The sequence below is a fragment of the Heterocephalus glaber genome, unplaced genomic scaffold, assembly GCF_053883595.1.
Source record: "Heterocephalus glaber isolate CG9 unplaced genomic scaffold, H.glaber_assembly_v1.0 deba00001569, whole genome shotgun sequence".
NCBI classification, from domain to species: domain Eukaryota; kingdom Metazoa; phylum Chordata; class Mammalia; order Rodentia; family Bathyergidae; genus Heterocephalus; species Heterocephalus glaber.
The window spans coordinates 6,941,030-6,968,697 of record NW_028258354.1 but is presented as its reverse complement, the minus strand read 5'-3'; the positions used below and the strand labels follow the sequence as shown (position 1 = coordinate 6,968,697).

The following is a 27,668-nucleotide window of genomic DNA, read 5'->3' as shown; positions in this document are numbered from 1 at the left end:
CAAAAATATTTCAAGAAAGCATGTTACAAAATAGTACATATAAACAATAGTTTGGCAGAATTTTATCAACTAGTTCATACCTCCAAAAAAAGAATTTTAAAATTCAAAAGTAACCATTAGCTTTATTTAACATGTTACATCTTAACATTTAAAATACCATGCTTTAATTAAATATTTCATCAACAACACTGTATACAAACAAAATATTACACAAAATATATTTAAGAAAATGTTTTGGTCTTCAATCTGAACAATAAATAAAAACACAGGCACTTCTACACTGCAACAGGGAAGCGATCACTACTCAGAATAATAACTTTGGATAAGCAACATGTGAAAATATGGCAAGAATAGAATCCTGGAGTTTTAAACTGGCAAACCACTTAAAACATCTGTAACTGCCATCTTTGCATTTCAAGTTCAAAAGTCCTAATCCACATTGAAAATTTATAAACTCATATGAATGTTTGTCAGGGGAGATGCAATCATCAGTTGGCTATTATGGAATCACACTTCTTATTTTCAAAATACTAAAATTATGTAACTATTGTGCCATCACTCATAAGAAAAATTAAATTTATTTTCCTGATCATAAACCACAACAAGATAAACTGGATATGTCATACAGTGACTCTTATTTTATAAAATTAATTAATTAATTAACACAAGAAAATACTGATGGGGTGGCAGGAAACTTTGATATAGTCCATTTTCTAAACAATTTTTAAAATTCGTCCACATTTCAGCTGGGTGTCATGGCACATGCCTGTAATCCCAGCATTTGGGAAGCTGAGGCAGGAGGATGGCCATGACTTCAAGGCTATCCTCAACTACATAGCAAGTTCAAGACCAGTCTGGACTACATGGTGAGACTCTGTCTCAAAAAAACAAAACCAAAACAAACAAGCAAAAACAAAATTCATCCACATCTTATGAAAATAACATAATTCTATTTCACAAAAACCATTGAGTCATGAACAAGAAGATCTTGGCAGCAAATAAGTTCAATATACCTGAATTATAGATATATCAGTCATTATAATGGAAGTAAGAATATTCTCATACAGAAGGGCAAAACAAAAATAACTTACAGTGGTCAAATTCTAGAAACATGACTCAGATGAAAGGGGACAAATTAGAAAATAATGACCATTAGTGAGTAGAAGGGATTAGAACCAATCACCCTGTCATATTCTCCATAAAAAATTGTCATCTGCTTTCCCTTGTCACAAAAGTACCAAATCGAAGGGCTTGGAGGCCCTCAAATGGATACTACTTATAAAGGCAATTCCGATGGCTTAACATACAAATAACCTGATGTGAAAACACAATTTGGGAACTAGATCAGATATGCTTTTCTATGCAAAATTTAGCTTGTATGTAGTTTAGCATTTTAAATGAGCACTTTGCAACCTTGACCAAATATCAATCATCTCCTGAGGTTTTGTACTATGTACTAACATCAAATCTACATAGGAACAAATATTATTCCAGTTTTTCTCCTCGATATCAAATGTCCTGAAGCCTTTGTGTTTCTCTGGAACGAGGCCCAGTTTCTGAAGGCACATTCCAGTATAAACATCATCAATGGGATAGAGATGAACCCGGTCAGAGAGGTTGTACAGCCTCAAGGCCAAGTGGTCGGAGTAGAGGAATCCACCTCCCTGTGCATAAACTGGGTAAACCCCAGAGTAAACAACTTCCGGGATGTAGTACTTCAGTTTCTTATCTCAATGGGGCCCAGCATTGTGGATCACGTCACCTATAAACAAATCTTCAGCTTTGCTCTTGGACAAGCTATTCAAGTAATTCAGGATGTGATGGGTGTTCACAAAAACATCGTCATCGCCCTTGAAAATGAAATCAGTGACTGTGCAGGAAGTACTCATCCACCTGAGAAACATCACTTCCTTCAGTGACAAGTTGAAGAAAGTGTCTCTGTAGTTTCACATAAGAATGTCATGGTGCTTCGCACTCTCAAATTTCAGCACATCTGAAAGGTCTGGATGGTTGTCCTCTGGGGAGGTCTGGCCCAGAAAGAAGACTTGCACCACTGTCTGGTTCCCCACATTGGTTTCTCTGCCCCAGGATTCCCGAATTGCTTGTCTTCTGGCGAAATGTGGAGTGAGGGACCCCAGTAATGCTGTGGAGACTAAGACTAGGATGAACTTTGTTGGAAACCTTCTTGCATATTGTCACACTTTGATGCCAGGAATGAAATCATATTGTGACTCCACAGGGCAGAACAACTGGAAACTGCTCATTTGGAAATTTCTTTGGCTCATTTTTTTTTTTTTTTTTTGTACCAGGGATTGAACTCAGGACTTTGCACTTCCCAAGCAGGTGCGGTGCTACTGAGCTAGGTACCACTGAGCTAACTCTCTGGCTCCTTTGGCTCATTTTAATGTGTCTCTTTTCCCTGCCCTGGGTTTTAACTGTTAGAAAAATAGCTTTCAGTGAGTTTTGTGAATCCTAGCAAGTTACTAAACCTAAGGTTTGGAAAAAAATCCTGAGCTTGCAACTGGTGTCAAAAATGAGAGTCTTTTGATCTATACTTTCTCAACCTCTGCAGCCTCCTACCCCCAAAGAACTTTTAATATTATCATCCAATATTTCCTATTGTATTGATGTAATCTTACAGTTAGAATTTTTTCACCAGATGGCATAAAATTTTTCTTTGAAAGGACTGTGTACCCAACCAATGGAAGAAATAGTTTTTCTATTTCTCTTCTAGGTTTTGTTAGTAAAAATCCTGCAGTGATTTTATTTTTAGAGCTATGATCAATATAGTTTAAACAAACACATCTGCTGTTCTGATTATTAGTCTGTAAAGAAACTAAAATGAAAAGAAAGATGTAGATAATGTCATTTCTGGAGTTAAATAATTTATAAAATCTTATATGTTATTGATACAGTATTGGAGGTGGTCAAGAGAGTCCAGGTTCTTGCGTATGGTGAGCAAAGAATTACAAGTGTACACCCAGTGCTAAAAGAAAAAGCAGTTTACATTTATGAAAGATAACAGGAAAATGTGCTCGGGTTCATAGCAGCAGAAACAAAAAAGGGGCATAAATGGGAAAGTGGCTCCAGGATTGGAGGGGGAATAGGAAAACAGCAAAGATAAATCAGGCTATCAGATTTTAAAAGTACACACTGTCCCAAGTGCCTCTCATTAGATCTGTCTGGATAATATTGACAGAAATAATTCATCACGTGCTGAATCATACAGGGGACCTTAGTAGACATGAATGTCTCATAATTCACTCTGTTTTAACAGCATGTCTAATATGCGATGCCTATCCGTGAACCTTTAATGAAGTTCAAGTGGGGAAAAGGTTACGGAAAGTCGGGCCATAGTATCTAACAGACTGTGGCCTGGAGCTTTAAAGATTTCCTAGGTCTTTATTATTCTTATTTCTGTTTCTCTTAGGATAATAGAAGGAGAGTTGGCACTGGGGTGTTGCCCAGATTTAGGTGAATGGAAAGGCAGCCATCTTACAGTCCCTAAGTGTGCTAGCTGCACTAATATGACACATATAAACTACTTATACCTCTAAATAAAAATATGATGAAATAAGCAGTACTTATCCAGTGTAGAAGTAAGAATAATTTGAGATGTGTCTTAAATGCATTTAGACATAGGATGTCTTTTCATTTATTTGGATCTTACTTAATTTATTTTAATTTGTGTCTGGTAATTTTCACTGTACATATTTTTCAACTTCTTGGTGAAATTGTTCCCTAATATTTTATTCTCAATTATGTTATTGTAAATGGAATTATTAATTTCCTTTATGGATCATTTAGTTTTAGTATACAGAAACACTACCTATTTTTGCTATTGATTTTCTATCCTTATATTTTGCTCTTTTGAAAATAGATCTAACAATATTTTGTGTGTGTTTAAATATATGTACTTGTATATGTATGTATGTGTGTGAATACATACATATATAGATTGATAGATATAGATATATAGATAGATATCTCTGTGTACCCTACATATAGATTATACTATGTAAAATAAAATAATATTAGTTCTTCCTCTCCTAATTTGCTTCCTTTATTCATTTTTATTTTCCTGTTGTACTCTAATTTCTTTGGCTAGACCTTCCAAGCTAAATAGAGTCCAAATGTCAAAAACAAATATTTTTGTCTTGCTCCTGGTCTTAGAGGAAAAATTTTCTATCTTTTACCACCGAACACGATGTTAACTATTTATTTTCATAGGTGCTTTTATTATGTTGAGGTACTTTCCTCTTTATAGTCTGTGAAATTTGTGATCACAAAAGAGTATTTTGTTAAATGTGCTTTTAAAAATCAATGTTTATTAATTGCCAATATTTAATTCAAACATGTAAGTTTTTATACAATTAATTTATTTCTTGAATATGACATGAGATATAGGCAACCAAAAAACAGACCAGTTTCATTTCATGAAAATATTTTTTCAATATATTGCATTAAAAGACACTATAACCAATAAAAAGGCAACAACTCAAAGAATAAGAAATATTTGCAAGTCATATATCTGATAATGTGAATATTTAGAACATAGAGAAATTCTGATACTAAAAAACAAAATATACAGACTGACTAAAAAATGAACAACATACTTGAATAGCTATTTTTCCTAAGAAGAGGACAAATGACCAGGAAGTAAATGAAAAGATGCTCAACAATGCCAATCATTAGAGAAATGTGAATCAAAACCTTAATGTGATTGCACTTGACATCCAGTAGTAAGAGTATTATATGTTAAAAAAGAAAGAAAGTAAATATTGGGAATGTTGTAGAGAAATAAGAACCCTGATATGCTAATGGTGGAAATGTAAAATGATGCACTCATTATGAAAACATTATCCTGTTGCTCAAAAAATTACACACAAAATACAGTATATGACTCTATGACTTCACTTCTGAGTCACCCCAAATAATGGAAAAAATAGGTCTAAAAGGGATATTAGTACACCAGCATTTATAACATTGCTATTGATGCTAGCCAAAATTAAAAGCAACATAAGTGCATATTAGCAGGTGAATGGAAAAAAATGTGAACAAAATGTGAACAAAAATGTGAAGTACATATATTAACATCAAGGAAATATTAATCAAGCATAAAGGAAATTCTGATGCATGGTACAAGGTTTTACCTTCATAACTTTCTGCTAAGTGAAATAAACCAAGCACAAAGACTGAGTATGTCAAATTCTTCTCATATGATTTAGATAATAATCAAATTCACAGAGGAATATAGTAGAATGATGATTTTTTTTTAGGGTGCAGGGATATGGAAATAGAGAGTTGCTTAATGGATTCAGTTTCAGTTTATCAAGGTCAGAAAAGTTCAGAGCATTGCACAATGGGAATTTACTCAACACTGTTATGCGGTATGGTTAAAAGTGAGTAAGATGAAATGTTTTCTGCCAAAGATAAATTTCTTGTAAAGATAATAATGGGAAATGCATTTGGAGAATTTACCAAAACCACTGATGAAAGAGTCTCACGTTTTCCTATTTTTATTTTTTTTAATTGATCCTTATCAGGGTCTGAGTGGTGTAAAAATCTTCCTTTTTGATAATCATATCTGATTAAAGATTGTCACTATTAATGGTAATGCATATTTTTGTACAATGTCTTTATTTTTCATTATTTCTTAAAATACACTTATTTTACTTACTGTCTTCTTAACATCATTGTCTTACTATCTTCTTAAGAGCATTATCAAATGTATAGAGTACAGAAGTTAATGAACTCTAAAAGTCAGGTCACATACATTATAAAAAATATATTCACCTATAATTTTTAAATACTAGACTTGATATCCATTTTTTATTTAAGTGGATAGAAGTTACATATTTAAATATATATCAAATATTAGGACCAAACATTAATTTTGAATTTTTATAACAAAAAATTTTAAATTAGATTATATCTGTTAACACTTTAAATTGTATTTTAGGATTATTATTTTATTATTTATAAATGGTCCTACAATAAAGTTTAATCAAAATGTAATACTGACAGAAAAAATTTAAATAAATACTCAATAGTTAACATGAGTTTACATTTAAATGTAATGTATAAAAATAAAACATATTCCATATCTTTAATATATAAGGCTTAGGATAGAGCTCTGTATGAGGTAATGAGCAATGAAATGCTAGAATGAAATATATCTTCCCTGATCTTATTTCATGAATATGATGTAATGTGGTATAAAAATAATAAGATTTATTTAGAAATAGAGATCAGTAAGCTGGAAGTCATATTTCCATTTAATTTCTAGAAACTTTTATTCAGCTTTTTTTCAGTCTTCTGTAAAGATAATTGCAATTCAAATGAAGACATGCTAAATGTTAAGAGTATACTGCAAGTGAATTAGCTCTTCCTTTGGGAACTGAAATAAATATCAATAGTTTGTGAGTCATTCATTAGTCATATTCATTCTGAAATTATTTCAGGAGCCATTCTGATATTATAATAATCTCTTTAGCGGTCCTCTTTTCTCTTTAGTATATTATATACTAAAGAATGGTATGCAAGTTACTCTATAATTTTCAAATGTTGAAGAATTATTTAGATCCTTGTAAGGTAAATATATCTATATAGTTCTTCTAAAAGAGATTTGGGTGAACAGATATTTTATAAAAATTTATTGTATTTTTACTAGTATGAACTCTGGAGCACTGAAAAACCTTAGTGTCTCATTCAGTAATCACTTATTCAACAAATAATTCTGTGTGTGTGTGTGTGTGTGTGTGTGTGTGTGTGAACTTACCAACTATTCATAAATCATTTTTTAGGTGTTATGCACCTAAAGTATAAACTTTTCATGTGCCTTCAAATAGATTTTAAATTTATTTTGGAAATAAATAAGAAAGAAGAGTTCTGGCCTATTTTAGAAGAAAAGGAACTATAATGTGGTTGACTTCTACACTGGCATATATATATATGTATATATATGCATATATAGGTATACATGTATATATAGGTATATATATGTATATATAGGTGTATATATGTGTGTGTGTATATATATATATATATGTGTGTGTGTGTGTGTATATATATATATCAGTTGGAAGTGGTCTTATTTGGAAAAGAGTTACAAAGTGTCAGCAAGTGAACCAGGAATATTCAGTTCATCTAAATTACCGTATCCTTATAAAGAAGTCAAGAGATCCTGTTGGAAATCCTCCATTCCTCTCATATTTGTAAAGAAAGATTACAATTTTAGGGAAAAATATATGATTGCTAGTTGCCCATTGACCTGGGTTTTCTCTATTAGCTGAGCATCAGATTCACTTGGGAAGTGCAGCTACTCAACACCTGGAAATGCCGACAAGCATGGTGTACTGATCTGTAAGGGAAACTATACACTCCTTCCCAGGAGCATGTAATCTTTATTCATTATCTTATAGGTGCTGTATTTTCCTCTTTCATGGAAATATATTTTTCTCAAATAACTGTTCTATTTTTCACCATTATCTAACTCCCTTTTACACAACCTGGAAATTATTTCTGAATTTTCTCTCAAGTGTGTTTTTGTCTTTATTAGTTTACCAGCTTTCTATAGATGCCACTGTTGGGAAAATTTCCTAGAAATTCAGTCTATTAATATCCCTAAATCCTTTAGGTTGGAAGAAGGGTTTTCCCATTAGAGCAACCTGTAGCTGAATAGAAACGTTGCATTTTGAAGTTAGCTGTTACCTGTGCACCCTGCAGGCATCAGTTTGATTTAAGTTGAAACAAGAGTCTTACAGCTTTCCTTTTGAAAATTATATTCAATTTTTTATTTTTTATCTCATTAGTATATTTATGGTACATGCGTTTTACAGTCCTCTTGTGGAGTTGGTACAAGTACATAATACTTGTTTCTTTTTTAAAATCTTCACCTTCCCCATCCTTCCCTCTTTCTGTAGTTCCCCTTTTCTCTTTTTCATGCTTGTTAATAGTATTAATCTTAGTTCATGTTATGGCATACAATGTCCCACTCATTGAGGTTATTAGGACTTTGTACATGGAATATCTTTATCAGATCCCAGAGTTGGACCCCAACCAGCAGGAATCCAATGGCTTTCTTCAATGCTTCACAGTACTAAGCTTTGTGAAGGAAAACAAACAGCCAAACCTCTGGTAATTTCTCCAACCAAGAAAATACCAATAAATGGAGATTAATTCTGTTTACAAATATTGTACTGCTTTATATCTTCCTGACTTAAAAAATCCTATAAGTTGTATTACTAAAGGATATTACTGTCCCTTGTATCTTTTTTTTTTTTTTGGTACTGGGGATCAAACTCCGGTCCTTGTGCTTGCGCACCAAGTGGCAAAACCACTGAACTAAATCCCCAGCCCTGTCCCTTGCATCTTTAGTCAGCAGAGCACAATAGAATCTATGGATTCATAAGAATTCAAGAGGTGAAATAAGGAGAACTCTTTTCTTTTCTTTATGAAAATAGACAGCTTCAGCAGGGCAATTCTTGATCTAAAACAGGGACAGCACATCTGGCTTTCCATGAGAGGAAGAATTAAACAAATAATAATAAGACAGAACTATCTGACCTCCTATCAGTACTTCAAGAAAGAATGAGATACGGATACTCTTGCTCTAAATTATCACTCTCTCCTTTCTATTTCCCATAGTATATAGACAGAATAATTCTTCAGATGAAAAGGATTGTATTTGACAAGCACAGAGCATCTGGAAATACACAGTGATATAAAAAGAAGTTTGAAAGTGACTTTGAATCTTACTCTACTTAGTTTACTTGTGAGGAATTTGGGACTAGGGATGTTGTTTCCCCAGGAGTATGAATTTCACTTAAACTTAGCTTGTCTCTGTATTGGGAAGTTTTGTCCTACAAACAGGAAGAAATGTGTTGGCCTCTAATGCACTACTGACTTCATCTTCTACAGGGGTTCTGCAGCTGGCTGGCTTGGCAAATGATTTGATGACAAGTAATCTGTTTACAGACCAATGATAAGGTTATAATTGTTCTTACCTCCAGAACAATTCCATTCAGGGAATCATGGAATATAGCATTTTTCAGAGAAAGGTGATCCACAGCATGTGCAAGAGAGGTAATAGGGCACAGCAAAACTCACTGTGGGTAGTGATGGTATGATTATCCAACTATCTCACTATTTTGTCATTTATTTATATGCTTGTCTTCATCATACAGTTGTTGTGACAATGAGAAAGTCAATAGAATATGAACATCTAGAACTGACTGAAGTTAGGAACATTACTAAATCTAAGGAAGACAAAATTAAGACAAGAATTAAACTATTGGTTAGAATTTGTCAAATCCTCTTTCTTCTGGTTTGATAATTTAGAAAAGCATAAAGTCTTCTCCCTGGTCTCACCTAGCCTCTCTCCAGAGTGAGCCTCTCTCTCCAAAGTGACTGGCTGGATTATCTATGCTGAAAGTTAAAAGTGGTGAAATTATAATTCATGTCTTATTTTGGATATTTTCCAGCTATTTCCTAACTGTTAGAAAATATATTTCCTAGGCAATGGCAATTCCAATTAATATTTACAGAAAAATAATATTATATAAATAAGCTCACTAGAAAAAATTTTAAATTCCTTTAGGATTGTCCAGTGTCTGTTCCTATCTGTTAATAAAGAAAATTCAAAGATTTGTCTCTTTTAAGCTTTATCAAAAATATACAAATCTCTGTACAAATTAAAACTATTTTAAAGGCTTATTCTTTTATCTTTCAAATTTTTAAATAATTTCATCATTAATAATTATTTAATAATTTTAAATTTAAAAATTTACTTTTACTTTGACATAATAAATGTACACATCATGAGATTCAGTTTGAAATTTTGATATAATTTATAATTAATGTGTAATTACCAGATCAGGATAATTATCATTTCTATCTCCTTAAATGTTTATAATTTGTATTTGAAGAGAACATGTATGTGTGCTGAAAAGTTCTAGTAATTCTGGCAGTAGATCCAGCTACCTCAGCAGTTCTGGCACCATAAGGGCAACTGAAAGGCAACAACTGAGTCCCAGTGTTACTACCAGTGAGAACACACACAGCAGTGAGGCAGAGCATAATTACGACTCACAGACAACTCTGACAATAACCAGAAGCCTGGTTTCTTAGTCCATTCAGGCTACTGAAACAAAGTATCTTAGACTAGGTAATTTACAAATAACAGAAATTCATTGCTCATGGCTTAGGAGGTTAGGAAGTCTGATATCAAACACCAGAAGAGTCAGTGGCTCATTCTCTGTTTCAAAGACGATGCCTTCTAGTTGTGTCTTTAGGTGGTTGAAGGACTAAACAAGCTCCTTCTGACCTCTTTTGTAAGGGTACTATCCCACTAATAAGCACAGGGCAAACATGACCAAATCTCTTCCCAAAGCCCCCACCTCTTAATAACATTGTACTAAGGACTGGGTATCATCATATGACTTTTCAGGAGGGAGTGCACTTTTAGATCAAAGCCACTAAAACCCAAGGTGATCCAATTACTTAAGCTGCCAAGGAATAATGGACTTTGCAGGCACTTGCTTCATCTCCACTGTACTACAGCTGATAAATTCCAAAGCACTACACTCTGAACTTACATACCCTAGATATTTGTGAGTTCACTAGGCACAAGTGCTACAGAACATCCTGTTTTAGAAAGGATGAAGACATTGCCTAGAGTGTTCTAGACACTTCTTCCTCTTTCAGGGTTTCACATTCTTATTTCAAGAACTGAAAGTATAACAGGGTAAAGCTCTGTCAGCCCAGGCTATCTGGGATCTGTCCTCCTACATGAATGTGTACATATGCACACCCACACACTTGCACATACATATATGCATATAAATACACACACACTGTATTTATGCACATATAGCCATGCATATGTATGTGTATACACATGTATATATTTATGTGTTTGTGTATTTCTTTTTGTTTTGGAAATTTTTATCAAATGTTCTGAGATTTTTACATTATATACCTGTGCAATTGCATTGAAGCAGGAGCTAAATGTAGGCATCCCTTTGCAGAAATTGCTGTTGGAAGGCCTGTTGAATTTGGAACTCTTAAGTAGTTTAATTATTGTGCATTCAACACATATAGAATACAGTGGAATAAAGTCATCGTTGTCTTTCTAGTAATGAATTTATTTACTTGGCTGTTATCTATTTTCAAATATTTTGTGGTAATTATTTTAAAGCTCCTCTCCTCAAAATGAACATTGCCAATATAGATTGAAACAGTGAAACTATTAAATACATCTTTAAGTTTGAAAACAAAATTTCCAAACTCCCAATTTTCTTAGAGGTTTTGAGAAACACTTTAAATAATTTTGACCAATACATAGAAGAGACAATTCCTTTCCAGATTTATCTTAACAAAAATAAAATGATTAATATTCTTAAATAATTCCACTTTCAATCTTTCCCAAAAACAATCTTTGCAGTCTCTAAGTCCCAGCCTTAAGTTAGCTACTTATTTTCTAAATATCATATTGTTCAATGCATTCAGATCAAGAATACTATCTGCACATCCAAAATATTTTTAAGTTACAAGATTAAATTTTACTTATAAGAAATCAACATCACCAACAAAATGGTTACACAGCTGTCCCAACTTTCTTTTCCCTTGTCTGTGTTTCCACATTCTGTTAACATTCTGTTAACAGATTGCTTAGTTTTTAAGCCTTGTTATGCCACTAATAAATTCTATGACCTTGCAGAAGTGACCTTTTCTGCTTGGCTTTAATATCCTCAACAATAATTCAGTGCTTCTCTGCTAGATAACACTAATAAAGTTAAAGGAAGTATATTTGAGCCATTATTACCTGTGAAGGACTTGTCTAAATACCTTAAACTTTAAAATCATAAGAAGTAAAATAATATAAATTTCTATTTGTGAAAAGGAAACCAAAGTCAGACAGATTAATTTGTTCAATTACCCACATGACAAAGCTGGTAACCTAAGCTATCTGACTTTAGGATTCATGTGCTTTACCAATAACCTACAGAAGTCTTTTTCATGTCCAACATATTGTCATTTTTAAATCATCTTAATCTATAAGAATTTATAGTTAATTTCATAGCATATTTCAAAAATAAAGCCTTGTTTTGTCTTGAGACCAAATATTAAAAAAATGGACCTTGACCTGTTCAACATATCAAAAAGAAAAGTCATAGAGACCACCAAGAGTTTTTAATGTTCGTGAAGGTAAGTGAATAGTAATAAGATTATACTGAAATATATTCACATAAATTACAAACTGAGAGCATTATGTCAGCTCTGATGGCTCCTGTAGTCCATTCCTTGTGCGGGAAAATTTATTTACATGGATTTTTCATGAGTGTACCTATGGCCTCAAATAGAAGCTAATAAACAATGACTGAAGATTTTTGAAACTTTTTATTTCCTCCATATTAAATAAAAGACATCTTAATTATTTTGTTTTTCTTATTTCAAAACCTGTAGATAGCATTGGGATTGGCACTCACCCAATTAATAGTGTATCTGATTGAATGAAAATGTAGACTATATATTCTGTATCATAGTAAACATATGTGGACAATTCTGCTGTTACCTTCTTTAATACACAAACTCATTAGACATATACAGATGGAAATAAAATGGAACATTTATATGGAATAAGTAACTTATTTATTTTGTTTGTTTGTTTGCTTTCAATACAGGGTATCAAATTCAGGGTCTCCTAGGTAAGCACTGTGCTATTGAGTTACATCTGCACTCTATTATTATTAAATAATAATTTAGCCTAGAGAGTTTACAGAGCTGCAACATTGTATTTCTTTTCCATTTCTCTCATTCTTTTCTTGCTTCCCTCATTCTCCTACTACACACGCACACACACACACACACACACAAACACACATGCACCATTTTTTCCCTGTGTCTTTCTTCTACTTGTTTTCTTGTGCTTCTCCATGGTCAATGTTTTAGCTTTCTCTAAGGAAATAATGAGAACTGCTGGTACATGCGGGGACAGAAAAGGACACTGAAGTCTGATGTATTAAATTTATAGGCAGCTGTGAAGGTATCTCCCCCTCACTATTAAATCACTACCTAAGGGAAGTCCTACAGAACTTATTTCACGGCTTAGAAAAGGATGTCGACCTGCTTCACAAAATTGCTATTGGAAAAGTGAATAATCACAGTACACAAATACAAATTGTAAATACAATTTCAGAATTTTAAAATGATAAATGTGTCCAAAATTATACTAATCATCTTGTATGTTTCATCAAAATGCTTATATTGATATTTTTAAGGGGATGTTATTGGCTAAATATGCAAACATAAAATAAAAATATTTTATTTAAATGAACACAAAAACCATTGGTGGATGAAAACTACATAAAAAATATTTGTAAGAAAATAACATTGCATGTAAATGCCAGCACTAAATTGGTGGTGATTGCTTGTTCATCTTATATTGGTTATCCCTTAAAAACAGTGATACATTTGCAAGGAAAATGACATGTTGAAGAATTCTATCATGAATTAGAATGAAAACTTTAGGTAGTTGATTAGATTCTGGAGACTAAGAAATATTTTGTATGTACTGTATTTCATGGGAAACAGTTCTGAATGATTTGAGTGTGAGAAATATGGTAGATAGTCAATACCTTGGTTTTCTAATTATATATATTGTCCATGGCCATTCACTTTTCTTAAATCTAAATTAGAGTGTTAATAATTTTACATAAAAGCTTATCAGATTGAATATTCCTATAGCACAAACAAAATTTCCAATATTTAGAAACATTATGGGACTAAAAGTTTCCAGTATAGTAAAATTCTGAAAGACATGAAAGTAAGTGCATTAGGAAGTTATATCTCCCCCAGCAATCATAACTCAGCCCCCAATGCACAGATGGAACATTTTGGAACTGAATATGTACTACAGCATCTATGTCTTTTTACATACTCTCTGTAGCCTGCCAAGGCTATTTTCACCCTGGGAATCATGAACTGAAATTTTCTAACTCAGGTGTATTAATAATCAAGCTCTAAAAACATAATACATTTTTGCACAAACATTTCGTTCATTTGCTTTATTTTCAAAACTCATGAAGAAAATAGCTATTTTGATCTTATAGAGAAATAAACGTAGTTTTGAATAAATGTACGTTCTTAAGCTTACATTTTACAACTGCCTGGCATAGACATACAGGTTCTGTTGGGGATGAGTAATTTGTTATCTTAATAAACAATAGTAAAGCCACATGCTTTATAGAGATAGTTCCTTGTATTCTAATATTTTTAGCCCAAATTGCATAGTACTAATAATATCTACTTAAAATGAAGTGGTAAAATATGATTTAAATGAATATTAGTCTCTGAAATTTTATAGACATTTTAATTTTTTTAGCTTCATGAATCTAAAGTAGACTAGGGTCAAAGAGGTTTAAAAGTGCTTTTATTGAGACTCCTTGAAAACCCAGCTTGATTTTCTAGAGTGTAATATATCCCAAATATATAAACTAGAGTGTTTTGGAGTACTTTCTTTTCCAAGACTGAAAACTTACCTTTTTGCTAGATGGGATTGCAGTGCAACTGAGAAACCCAAGAAAGTGACATGATAGTGAGTGTGATTTTAGTGGCTGTATCTTCTTTGGAAATAAATTTAAAAATGATTAGAAGCCTTCCTACAGTGGTATGCTGGTAAACATTTGTTAAACATTTATAGTGTTTGTTAGTTTATATGCCTCAAATATTCTCACCACATTTAATTTTAAGCTACAGGGTAAATGTCAACTGATTACAAAGGTTTCTAAAAATTTATCAATTAGTTCTTGTGAGCCAGTCAATAATGGTTCTTGCTCCCTACTGCACTGGTGTTAGTTAAAACTGAACACAGTGGTCTGTTTTCAATAACAGAATTTTATTCAACCTGGTACCATAAGGGACATCCAGTGAGAATAAGATGATGTTTAACTTGTATCCAATATGAATGAATCCTTCATTTTTTCATCCTTCGCATTTGTATATTTTGAGCTCAAAGAAAATTCCTCTTTCAACTTTCGTGGTGTAAGAGTACCTGGGAATATTTTTGATGTTTATTTTACCTGAACTGGCCTTTTGACAAATAAAATTAATGAATTCCTGTGCAGTGACTACACATTATGAACATTATGAGAGAATGGATCTCCTGAGGGCAGGACCCAAAGGAGATACATCTCCATAAGCTAGTTGGCATATACTATGTTTCTAAATAGAGTTCACAGTAAATTCCTTCATTTCTGAATGAATGAATAAATAAATAAACAAATTAATGAAAAATTGATTGTATCCTTTGGCATTCTGACAAGGAAACGTAATGAAGAATAAGAGTACATTACTCATACAATAAATCTAAAATAATTGATCTTTTGTTTCATCATTCTGACAGAAAAGCAAAATTAATTTTCAGTTTTTGTTTTAAAAATCCACAATAATTAGAAGTCTGTACATGCTTCAGTAGTAAAGATATTTGTAAATAGAATTTGAACAGGCTAAGCACTTACTGATTTAATAATCACAGCATTGTTACAGTAGGTGGAATTGAGGGTCTTCACACTAATGTTTGATGAAGAACAATGGGAAAGTAGACACAAACATTGCTGTAGTAGAGTATATCTTTCAGCCCTTCATGTATAGGATATTCTATTAAAAATTCAGTGAGCTATGCACATAATCAGATATTCCTACTGTCAAAATGAATCACCTTTGTGAGCACTCTGATACTCTTTGACGTGGGGAGTTCAGGCTGGCTGCTTTGCCTCTAAATAAGGATTGCAGAGTAATTCACATGCACTGTTTTTGCATTTCAAATAGTTCAGAGAGATCCCTTTTAAACAAGCAGCCTCTAAAAATAAGAGATGTCCTATTTCAGATATTTCTTCTCAGTTGAGGGATTTTTGGAAAATCACAAGGAATTTCTTATTTTCATAAGGACTGTCTTTAATTTCATGTTATGGAGCACAGAAAGGGAGTGAGTAGGAATGGTAACTATCTTTGAAAACAAAGGACAATTTTGCACAATAAATAAAGTATGTATGGTAGCCAGCAATCAAGGTAGCCACCAAAGAGTCTTATTTCATGAAATTTACTCAGTCACATTGCCATTTTCACTTTTTGCATCATATCAACGTTCCTTTGTGAGGTCAATAGAATATGACAGAAAAGATGCTGGAGAGATGGTGTTCCCCTCCGAGATTAACGTATTAAAAACACTCGATTCCTCTTTCTCTGCCTTCCCATTCCACCTTCATGATTATATCTGGAGGAAGCCACCTGGTTAGGAACATCAGGGATTCACAGAAGCCACTTGAAGCTGGAAGAGGAATTCAAAGAAAGATTACTCTTTAACATTTTCAAAGGGAGCATGGAAATTAGGACACTTTGGCTTTATAATTATAGCCCCTGTAACTGTGAGAGAATAAAGATACGTTACTCTAAGGAACCTAGTTTGTAGTAGTTTGTAATAGCCGTCCTAGAGAACTAAAATACAGTAAGCCCCTGACTTAGGAACATTCAAGTTGTGAACTTTCACAGTTAGGAACGGACCTCGTATTAAGGTGGATGGCAACAAATGGCGGAAGTAGTTCACATGTCTAGCTTACCATTTTAAGGTAACTATAAAAGTAAAAATAGTTTATTTACAGTTTCACTGTACTTCAAGAAAAAATTGTTTACAATATTTGTGTGTGTGTGTGTGTTTATGCTTTACATTGTATATTTGTGTCAGAGATATATAAAACTCACTTTGTCAGTCTTACAAACTAATCCCTCTTACAAACATTCTCCCAGACTGGAACTTGTTGGTAAGTTGGAGACTTACCACAGGTGATAATGAGAGCTATAGAGATGATACATATGTCTGTCTGTAGTTAGGCAGTCCAAGGGTGGAAGAATGCTATTTTATGTAGAGGATGAAAAAGTCTTCAGCGATGATGCAATATTGAGTGAATTTATTATTTTTTCTTCTTAAAAATGCTGGGTCTTAGACATTCAACTCTGCATGAAGCCCTTTTTCTGCTATCAGTAGCAGGGACATTTGAGGAAGGTGTAGCACAAGTAGATCTTTTATCTACTGTCTGACCTTCTGATCATCTCAAATACATAATGCAAAATAAAATTTTAATGATCTGTAAAGTATATATTATCTCAAAATAGTTACCATTGAAGTCAAATATTTTATATCAGAAGAGATTCAATCTGGTAAAGTGAAAGTATGTGCTAGTTTAACAAATTTGGTGACTTTGTAGTATTGTAAAAGTACTAGAGAATATAGGGAGTGCCTATATAAAGCAGACCTACTGAAAAGAGCAAATTTACAATGCAAGTATGTAAGGGCCATGTTTAAAAAGGTACTCTATTTGATGCCTATACAAATAATTCTGTACACCCAGATAGAGATTGAGAACAACAATAAATTAAAAAGAAAGTTATTTTGAAGACTAATTCATTTTTTCATATTTTTTTTATTCAGTCATTCACAAGTATCTGCCAAATATTTTATTTCTGCTATTGGAATTGTGGATCCTTACAATATGCAGTTTGTGGTGACAGGCTTATTGAATCAGAGAAGTGAACACACATGATATTATAATATATGCTTTATTATTCAGTTAGTTTTAAATGACATGAGGAAGGTATAGAAAGTAATCAATGTAGACTACATTTTTCTAGGAAGGCATTACAGGGTACTGGTATTTGACCTGGACATCTGGGGACATGAAATTAGCCTCTAAAAATGGGTATGTATAAATCAGGAAAAAATCTAAAATTATAGAGAGATTTCAAAGCTTTTTTTTTTTTTTCCTAATGGAATAGAACAGTGTTATGGTTTACACCTAATAAAGGTCCCTAAAGTCTCATGTGTTTGGAGGTGATCATATCAAGGGAGCACCAAATGTACTGTTAGGATGTGGAACTTGGTTGGAGTTTCCACAATGTTAATGTTGGTGGTGGGGCTGCTGACAGGCTATACTGTTGTCTTTGTCTTCTTCCTTCTCTCTCCACTTCCTTGCTTCCATGGATTGAGCACCTTTTCCTCTGCCATGTGCCCCTATCATCCTGTTTCTGCCCTGGAGCCTACCAGGTATGGACTGAAAGCATGAGTCAAAATAAACCTATCCTCCTTTATGTTATGGGTATTGAATATTGTGTCTTAACAATGGGAAAGTAACTAAGATAAACAGTTATTCTCAATTCTGTCTGTACACGCAAATATCCAGAGAGCTATTTAAAATAACTATATGCTAAGGTCCTCCTTGTGTCCCATTAAATCAGGATCTGTACAGATAGGGCCTGATATGATTATCTTTTATATACATTGTCTGAATGAGAAGCCAGCCCTAAGAATCACTAGCTGAAAGATATTCTGTGTTAGAGGACTGGTGGAAGTTGATGTAGAAAGCTAAGTTGATGGAGATGATTAACAAACTAGTGTGGCATAGCAAGGCATCTTGACATGATTATACAGTCATGAGTTTGAATCATCAAGTAAATTACTTATGTTAATAATTCTCATTTGATTATAAATCATTTCATATATTTCTAATTGTAACTTGATTAATAATTCTAATTTGATTGTATAAAGTACAAAAAATGTTTGCATAAAATTGGTAAGAATCAGTTATTCAAAACAACATACCATGTTAAATTTCTTATTTCTTTTTTAGAGTATTTTCACAAACTGGCATTTATGCACATGGGTTGCTCTTTGGTTTATTTTTTGGAGTATGAGAATCATAGTGTTTTACTTTCTCTTTTTGTGTTTTCATTTTAGTTGTAATTACTAAAAATATATCAAAACATATTTTACATCTGAATTACTGTGCTGCAAATAAACATTACATAATTATCTGTACTTAGTATCATTGAAATCAAGTAGAACTACTTCAATTATCAGGGGCTAATATAAAAGGAAAAGAGAAAGATGTATAAACAGTAATTAAAGGACAAATAGTGGCACAAAACAGCATAATATAGAGAAGCTCGTTTTATGTGACACAAAGAGACCCCAAAGGTGAAAAATTAAGGTTATCACACAGTCCAACATGGGTTTATACATATGGCCTAGCTTGTGCTACTAGCTGTTCAGTTGCATATTTGTATTGTGAACAATGAGTATTGTGGCTGTCATCTCAGCCATGCTAACTCAAGCTCCATTTTAATCTTGTATTTTCTTATTTACTTTGTCTTTATGATCTTTAAAAGCTGTGACAGAGCACACCTAGTTTAATTTGTACATTTAAAAATAACATTATTACTTTTTAAAGAATAAATTCACACTGACTTTTCAGGGAAGAAAATTACTTTTGAATAGAATTAATTTCTATTTCAAAAGATAAACACACATAAGTATTGAAAATATTGCTTTGGAGGTAGAAAAGTTGGATAAAAGCAATACAGAAGGTGAAATAGAAGATTATGAATATTAATTCATTTCCATGAATTTTGTAAATTTTGTAAAACATTTAAGTTCTATGAGTCTTGGCTTTTGGTCTACAAAATGAAATTAACATTACAGTTCTTCAGGGTTATACATAGGATTTTGTATGTATTAAATAAGATCACTTACATTAAGGAGGCCAGAAATTCGTAGATGTTAGATAAATATTACTGCATTACTGGCTTGTAAATTCTACAAAACTACTGTATTTGCAGTAAATCTGTGTGTGTATGTGCATGTGTGTGTACATATGTGTAGCATAGTATAGCAAAATTATATGCTAGGAAAGGCTCCCAAAGCCTTAAAGCACTTACCTATGTAATCTACAGCCTATGAGTATCCTGATAGCAGGCAGAAGAAATGAGAGGAGCGGTGATTGATTGGGGGATATTCTAGCAAGAGGCCCTGAGCTGGGGCCAAAGCCTGCACATGGCTTTGGTCTTAATAACTTTCCATTATGCACTCTTCCTTTGGCACCACTGAAACAAGATTTGATTTATTTTTGATGGATCTTTTCCACACCGGAACTCTATTGCTTTCAAAGCTGTTGCTGAAGCAACACCTGAAGTGATTTTTATCACTGCCATAAAAACATTAAATGATTTCAGGTGCCAGAGACTTTTCACGGCTTCTGCTATTTGATAAGTGAAGTCAGTTGTTAAAAAATGTTTTTCTGCTGCTTTAACTTTTGACATGCCCCCAGAAAATCTATATTTGGTACCCAACAGGGTGTCTGCTGCTTTATAAATGTAGAGAAATATTGACATATTGAGATTTGTGAGTTTTAACAAAAGCCATTTAAGCAAAATTACATGATATGTAATTTTATTATTGTTTGTTCGTGTTATTTATTTGGGTTGTTTACTTTGCTTTCAGGGGGTTTTAGAAGGTGGGGAGTGTTGGAAAGAAGGTGGTGGATGCTCTCTTCCAGATTAGAGAATTAAAGCCTATTGTTTCAGTACATCCTCACTCAGTGGCAACTACAAGTAAACCATAAATATTTCACTTCACTATAAATTTAATAACTTCTGGCACTGTTAATTCAATGTTATTCTGAGGTACATTTAACTGTCTCCACATCGTGTCTCCTTCTATGGAGTGATAGTGTAAATTTGTGCCAAAAACTGTTCATTTACAGAAAGCTAACTAAATAAGAATTGCAAAGGAATTGATGGAGGCACTTGTAACCTCACTATGAAATCAGATTTAAAATATTGAGAGCTACTATTCTGAGAGTCTGGCTAAAATGGATCACTCCTTTGTTAGCAGTAGTTCTCTCAGAAGATGGAATTCCTATTTCTCACTCAATATAAATGGTAGTGTGAAGTCTACATGTTTCCATGAATAATTATAATTATTTCAATAATCAAGGTCCACATGTTTAATTAGGCCCATCTCCTTAATTATGGGATAGTTCTTTAATTGTTAAATTCATATTCTTTGAACAAATGATGTATATTGTAGCTAGATTTCACATCAGTTATAATCAATCTTGTTAATATGTACATATCAAAATTTTCAGATTAATCCACATTCACTTCTGGTACTCCTTTTAAAATAATATTGAGATATCTATTCAAATATTAAAATTATATGTGTACATATCTGACACACACACACACACACACACACACACATATATATATATATATATATATATATATATATATAATTTGACCAGTATGTATCATGCTGAGCCATTATATTGTCAGTTTTTGTTTTTGTTTTTGTTTTGGTACCAGGGATTGAACTCAGGACCTTGTGCTTGCGAGGCAGGCAGCAGAACCACTGAGCTAAATCCTCGGCCTCTTATTGTCAGTTTTTGAAAAATAAGCAGTAAAAGAAAACCTAAATGTCACTAAATTTTAAGAAACAAGCAATTGTAATTGACATTAATTCTACAAATTTTCAGCTTGGTCTTTTTTCCAAAATATGAAAATTATAGGCCAAAAAATGTCCTGGACTATAATTTGATGTTTTCTTACCTAGCTCTGACTAGCTGTCATACAAAGTGGTCAAATAAAATGAATGTCTCAATTTTCTCCTCTGCAAAATGCAACTGTTGAGTCTTCCTTTTTCTTCATGGTGATATTTAGGAAAACTAAATTACTTTAAAATATAAGACATTAGTGTTTTTTATACATTTTAGAGAATATTGTAATACAAAAATATCTGTAATTATTTAATCCCAAGGGTTAATATTAAATATATGCACAGAATACAATATATACATATATTACTTGCTATAAAAGTAAATATTTGAATATTTTTAAAATAATCATTTTAGTTTTTTTCTAATTTAAATGGTAAAGACTCACTTTTCCCTGCTCCTCTCTTCCAAACACAGATTAATAACAAGAAATATTTCAATACACAATCATAAAGAAATAGGAAAGGTGGAAAGAGGGTGGATTGGCTAGGGACTTGACAATTAAAATGTACTAAGTAGATAAGTTTGAAAGATTACTTCTTTAATGACTTTAATTTTCCTTCAGATTTGCCTTTTTACAAATGCAGTGTGGTAGGGGTGCATTAAAGTCAAAGGTTCTATTTGTGTAATATAATTAACATCTCTCCTATGTAATCTCAAAATTGGGCAGAAGTATAATTTTAACATAATTTAATTATATTCCAAACATAGGAAATTCCATGAAATCTACAAAGAAATTCCCAGAATTTAGTGAGCTCAGCATGAATATAGAACAAATGATCAACATGTAAAACCTATTACATTTCTATATGCCAGCAAATAAAATTAATATTATATCATTTACAGTTGCTACAAAAGAAAGGAGATAGTTATAATCTTAAAAAGATATGTGCAAAATATGTATCCTGAATATTTATAGATATAGATATATAGATATATAGATTAAAGTAGTCAAAAGTTTTAAGTAAACAGAATGACACATGGTACTCATCAAGTGGAAGACTTAACATTTTAACATTTCAAAAATTTCACTGTTGCCCAATCGATCAATTCCTATTTGAATTTTTATGTAGATTTAAATATTATTATAAATTTTTCATGGAAATGTCTGGATTCTATTACATTTAAAACAATCTTAAAAGCAATTAACCTACAGACATTATTCAATTCCATATTAATGCTTACTTCAGAGGTATAGTAATCTAGACAGCATGATATTGATGGGAAATAGGACTTATTGCAGCAAGGCAAAATAGGAAATCCAGACATAGACCCAACTGGATATATAAAACTGATTTTTGATAAAAGTGCAAAAATAATGAAGGATAGTCTTTTAAACTGGTTGTGTTAGAATAATCAAATATCCTCAGCCTAAAACAAACCAAGAAGATAGAATTTCAATGTAAGTGTCATATACTACAAAAAAATTAAAAGTAACTCAGACTAGATCACAGAAATAAATTTGAAATTTAAAACATTTTGGTACTGGGATTAGAACTTGGGAATTTGCACTTACAAGGAAGGTGATGGAATCACTGAGCTGAATCCCCAGCCCTGAAATTTAAAACTTTAATAGTTTAGATGAAAAATATGGAGAAATGAGAATCTAGATTAGATATCTTTTAGACTTTAGACTTTCCATTCAAAGGATGATCAATCATAAAAAATTGATAAATTTGACCTCATCAAATTTAAAATTTTGTTGTATGAGGCCTTGTTATGAGGATTAAAAGTCAAGGTATACACTGAAAAAATATTTGAAAAACTAATTGCTAACAAAAGACTAGTACTAGAATATTTAAAAATGGTTTGAACTCAGCAAATAAGAATCTGAATAGAAAATGGGCAAGCAATATGAACAGACATTCCCAAAAAGAAGATATACATATATCAAATAGTATAAAAATGATGTTCAAATTTATTAACCAGTATGGCAATTAGCAGTATAAACTCACAATGACGCATCATTACCATTGTTTCTGAATGGCTAATGTAATAGTAAAAATAATAATAATGATTGGCCACAAATATTGGCAAAAATTCAGAGAAACTGGATTACTCATATATTCCTGTTAGGAATGGAAAATGATACAGCCATCATGGGAAACATTTTTGCAATTTTTATAAAACTAAGCATGCAATTACCATACAAATAAGTTACTGTACTCTTGATCATTTATCCTAGGGAAATATAAACTTACATTTGCCAATAACTATACAGAAATGTTCATAGCAGTTATTTGTAATAGAGAATATAAGAAAAAATGGGTGAATGGTTAAACAAATTTTGGTATATCTAAATACAAAATATCACTCAGCAATAAAAGAAGAAATCAATTAATGGCATACAACAACTTTAATGCATCTTCAGAGAATTATGCTAAGCATAAAAAGCCAATTCCAAAGCTTCCTTTAATATAATTTAATGTATACACTGTTTCTTACAATGGCAACATTATAAAAATATTTGTCAGGGTATATTAGTCAGGACTCTCCAGAGAATTAGAACAAATAGGATGTGTGTGTGTGTGTGTGCGTGTGTGTGTGTGAGTTATTGGAAGATACTGACTTACATGAGTAAGGAGCTGCCAAGTGTAAAATCTACAGATTGCTCTGGTAGAACAGGTAAGAATTCATGCTGTGGTTCAGTTTTTCATATACCAAATCTATGTGGCTGGATTTCCTTTTGCTTTGAAAAAGTCAGTCTTTTACTCTCTTTGGGCCTTCAGCTGATTGGATAAGGCCTTCCTACATTAAGGATAGAAATTTGCTCTACTCAAATTGCACCAGTTTAAGTGATAATCTCATCCAAAACACTATCAAGCATTCAGATTGATGTTTGATTACATATCTGGACACCATATCTTAGACAAGCTGGCTCATGATATTCACCATCATACAGACGTAAACACTCAAGTGGGAGTGCAAGTGCTATATGTGCCTGGGAAGGTATATGTGATTATAAAAGGGCAGCACAAGAATTTTTGCACAGATGGAACTGCTCTATATCTTGATAGGTACATCTACATATGTGATAAAATAGTCAAGAAGAAAATACATACACAAACAGAAAAAAAGAGCAAATACAACTTATTAAATATGTGGGTTGTATCAATGTCAATATTCTGGTTGTGATATTATGTTCTAGTTTTTCAAGTTACATAATTGAGGTAAGCTGTCCAAAGGCTATAAAGGATCTCTATATCATTTCTTACAAATACTTGTGAATTCACAATTACCTCAAAATCAAAAGTTTATTTAAAAAGTAAAAGTCAATAATCTTTTCCAAAAAATGATTTCTGAATTTATGTTGATACTATCAAAATTCGGGGTATATTCTTTCCCTTGAAATTTAATTTAACCTTGCTCTAGCTAAAACATACGTTAGCTGAAATTTAAAATCATTACAAAGTTCTTTGTAGTGGCATATTCTTTACATGTGATTTTTGAACTACTGATTTATCTCTATGGTTACAAAATTTGTTCCTCAGCTCTCAAAATCCACAGATTGAAGTATTTTGATATTTCTTTTTAACCTTTGGAAATCTCTGTTCTATATATTTGAGGATGATTCTTTCTTTTAAAAAATTGGCACATTTTTTCAGTTCATTTAGTAATAAACTTGTTGACTATTGATTCGTGTTAGTTAATTCTCCTTATTGCAAAAGGATCAGGCTTGCTGAATGCCAAATATAAAACTATGTGCAAAAAACTCATATATTCTACAAGGAATGGAAGAAAAATCTTGAGAGTCTAGGAAGATGAAGGAAACATAAGGTGAATAACTGAAAATTTATAGTACATCCTGGCATATACATACATCTAGTTTGTTACTCTCAAATCCCCAACTCCAAATGTGAAGCAACATAAACACAATCTAAGTAGTTATGGTATCTTCATTCATCTATTTTGGAGGAATTTCTTGGTGTCTTCCTCACTCTTCTGTTGGTGATAGATATTCACAACACCTGTATTTAAAGGAGGAGAAGTTTATTTGGCTCACAGTTTTAGAAGTTACAGTCCATGGTTGGCAGGCTCAAACACAGAAACTGCATGGTAGAAGGGCCTGCTAAGAAGGAAACCCACTCACTTCATGGCAGCCAGAAATCAGAATTGGGAGGACCTGGGAAGGAGAAATACTTTTCCTGGTCAAGTCCTCAGTGAGCCACTTCTGACCAGGCCCCACATCTTATCAGAACATTCAGCTGCTGAACTCATTAGTGGATGAATCCACTGCCCACTATAATACCCTCAAGATTCAGTCACCTCTCCAAAAGCCCAATCTATGAAAATATGAAATATTTGAGGGATATCCTAGATCTAAACCATAATATTCCGCCCCTGGCCCCCCAAAATATTTATGTTCATCTCATAATGCAAATGCACTGAGACCATTTCTAAGAGTCATCCAAGTCTTTACACTTTCAGTAGTGCTGAAAAATTCAAAACCAAAGTATCCTTTGAGACACAAGGAAAACTCTTAGCTATGAGCCCCTGGAAAAATAAAAAAGAAAGTTAAACTCTGCCAACATATAATGACTAATGGTAAACATTCCCTTCCATAAGGGAGAAATAGGATAGAATTGAATTGGACCAAATCAAGATTAGAAACCTACAAGACAAATATTAATTCCTCTAATTCCATCCCCAGCACCAAGGGCAATTTGTGGCAAGACAAAGGGTTTGGCAGCCCTGTCCCTACAGCATCCCCATTAGCAGCTTCCATGGCCCCTTTCTTGGGATGGCTTTGCTTATTGCCTATGGCTTTTCTCAGATGTTCCAGATTTCTGGCTTATCCAAATTCCTGGGATCCCCACTACATGTTTGGCTTCACTCTCACAGCTTCATGCATGCTCTCTCATGGCCAAACTACTTATTCTCTCAGGCTTCTCTTGAAATCCAGGTAGAAGCTTTTCTGAACTCACAATTCTTACATTCTGCATGCCTCTAAAACCTATACCATGTGGATTATGTCAAGGTTTGCTGCCACCTTAACAGTAGCCTCGTCCCTTACATTATATCTGCAGAAGCCTCTGAATGCCTGGATTGCTGAGTTCTGGAAAATTCCTTCCCAGTTAGTCCTCAGTGAACTGAGCTTTCTGGGGCTCTCTTCTAAAAGAAATATCTTTTACTTTTGCAGCTTTGAGCCTGAAGAAAATGGGGGGTCTTACTAAAATGTGCCCAAGTCATCTTTCCTTTTGTCCTGATGCAAATTACTTGGCTTTTTGTTAATGCTAATATTTTCAGCAACCAATCTCTCCTCAGCCCTAACTTTACAGGTTTCAACTTTACAGGTCTTTTCTTTCTGGCCTCTGGAAAAATTTTAAAAAATGATTCACCTCTGGTTTTGGGTCCTGATTCTCATGGTAGATATGAATAAAATTAGCCAATGGTACCCATGTCACAATCTGAACTATGAGCCTAATTGAAATTTTCTGACCAGGTTAATTAGTTCATCTCTCTTTAATCTTAGTCTCAGGCAAAGTCTCAGGACACTAGTAAAATGAAGGTAAAATTTCTGCTATTCCAATTTCCTAAAGTCTTTAATTTTATTATAATGAAAAGACTAGAATTTGTGAGAATTGGAGTATGTCAAACAGATATTTCTAAATTACCATAAGTTGATACTATGTTTATATTCTTTTTTCTTCTATTTCATGTTTTATGATAGTAAAATTAATGTAACATAAAATTCACCTTTTGAATGTATACAATGGAAACAAAGTCTTTGTAAATAGGGAGGGATGGAAGGGTTGAAGGGAGGGCAGGGGAAGGGGGAAAAATAAGAACCAAGAGAGATTATGTAAAGGTACAAATTTCCAATGGTGAATGTCATTATATTGTATACCTAAAATGCACCAATGAAATAAAATTTTAAAAAAATAAAGTATACAATTCAGTAGCTTCTGGTACATTCACAGTGGCATACAATTCTGTTTTCACTGTTCTGGGGTCAGCTCTTCACTTCAGGGATAGAACTTTCCATACTCCATTTATTACACTTTGTTCTGCCAACAGAAGTCACTTGAAAGAAGCTTAAACTACGGAGAGAACAAAACACATTTTCCCAGTAATTCTATGTTACAGCATCTGTTTTTGTAGGAATGGACTACCCCAGCATCAGGGGGCTGAGGCTTAGGAATCTGATAGTATTTTGGGATGTGTTATTACTGTAAGGCACATGTAGCCATTATGTGGGTTTTGGTGATTCTGACAAAAATATTGAGTTTCATTAATGATGTGGAATCTTGTTCAGAATGTTTACCTGAGGGCATACGTCAT

General features: G+C 32.8%; 1 pseudogene; it reads right to left on the bottom strand.

The window, feature by feature from the left end:
- Positions 1–1,385: 1,385 nt before the first annotated feature.
- LOC101713546 (N-acetyllactosaminide beta-1,3-N-acetylglucosaminyltransferase 2-like) lies at positions 1,386–27,668 on the bottom strand (annotated as a pseudogene).